We start from the raw sequence: 1,644 nt of genomic DNA on the forward strand, positions 1-1,644 counted from the left end.
TACACAAACGTTTTGAACATTTACAGCACCCGAACTGGGGGCTTTCAGTACAAACAGTGTGCGTGGGGAAAATGTGCTTGGGAGACTGTGTGGGGGAACCGCAGCGCCTTTTGGGACTGGGACCCTGAACAAAACCAACAAAACGCCTTTTTGGCGGCCGCCGAAAACAGGCGGTCATGTCTCCCTGCTCCTGAAACCCCTGAATTTGCAGTCCCGCTGCTAGGAGGACTGTGTCTTCTTCCTCCGAGACGTTGAGTTCCTCTGGAGATTCGGAGGGGGACCTTTGCTCTAAGCCGAGTGGCGGGGAGCTTGGCCGTGGATTCGAGGCTGTACTGGCTGGGAGCTGAGGCTCGCGGGTAACGTCGCTCTCTTCGGTGGAGGCGGTGGTATCGCCGGTTTGCAAGTGCCCGCGCTGGACTTGGGTCTCACATCACGTCTGGGAATAATACAGCGAAGCGCTTCCGTCTGTTTCTTCCTCAGCTCAAATTTCGCCTGTATGGCGTCAAGAGACTGTCCAAACAGCCCGTCAGCCGCCACCGGACCATCCAGGTAGATGGCCCGGTCCCGGTCCGGGACATCGGAGAAAGTCAGCCACAGGTGCCTTTGTGCCACCACCGTTGCTGCCATCCCTCTGCCCAGAGAGAGCGCAGCGTAGCGGGACACACGGAGGATGTAATCTGCGGTAATTCTGGCCTCGTTCAGGAGTGGTACCAGCGGACTCTCCGACGGGACCTGAGCTCCGAGCTCCGCTAGGCACATAGCCTGGTACGTCTGGAGCATGGAAATGGAGCTCAGCGCTCGAGCAGTGGTCGCTTGAGCTCTGTAGATTTTTTCCAGCTGCGCAGCAGAAAACCTACAGTGTTTGGATGGAAGGGATGTGGGGCCCCTCACGCCATGGTTGTGGGACGGCGCCAAATACGCTGCCAGGAATGGCTCCATGGGTGGAATATTTACCAGCCCGGCTTTCTCCGCGCCTTCCAGATCCAGATACTGTCCGTAGCCAGGTACTGTAACGCAGGTGGACATTGGTTTGTTCCACGAGGACGTCAGTTCCGAGATAAAATCTGGGAAAATGGGCAGACGGTTTTTAACCTCGGCCGGCTCCGCGGGGAGGTAAAACCCCGCAAACCGTGATGGTTTCTGAGCGGGGGGGGACAGGGCCACTCCATGTCCAGTTTCTCAGCCGCACGCCGGTACAAGGAGAGGAATGACATGTCGTCCTGGCCCGCCGGCGCAGCAGCGGCGGCAGCAACCTGACCCGACGAAAACTCATCCTCGTCCTCCGACAGACCTTGAACATCTAGACCGATGTCCAACACATCCTCGTCTGTCTGATGAGGGTCCAACAGGAACTGAGACTGAGCACCTGCTTCGTTTCCAGCTAACCCTTCAACATAGTCCATGTGGTCTGCCCAGCTGGAAGCAGGGACACGGAAAAGCCGTCCTTGTCGGACTCGGATGAAACCAGGTTGCCCGACTCGGAGAGCAGAGGGTCTTGCTGTGAGACTGCAGCCTCTCCCAGCACCTTCTCGAGGAACTTCACCCGCCTTTCCAGGGTGGAGCGGCGAAGCTGTCGACAGAATGCACAGGCCTCGGGCTCCGCCAACGCTCTGCGAGCGTGAACGATCCCCAGACAGACGGGAC

General features: G+C 58.4%; 1 protein-coding gene across 5 annotated transcripts in view; it reads right to left on the minus strand.

The window, feature by feature from the left end:
- Positions 1-1,644, minus strand: part of carmil2 (capping protein regulator and myosin 1 linker 2) — a 163,495-nt gene that overhangs the window by 39,666 nt on the left and 122,185 nt on the right. The gene's annotated exons all lie outside the window — the stretch shown is intronic.

This window comes from Kryptolebias marmoratus, linkage group LG11 (assembly GCF_001649575.2).
Source record: "Kryptolebias marmoratus isolate JLee-2015 linkage group LG11, ASM164957v2, whole genome shotgun sequence".
Taxonomy (NCBI): Eukaryota; Metazoa; Chordata; class Actinopteri; order Cyprinodontiformes; family Rivulidae; genus Kryptolebias; species Kryptolebias marmoratus.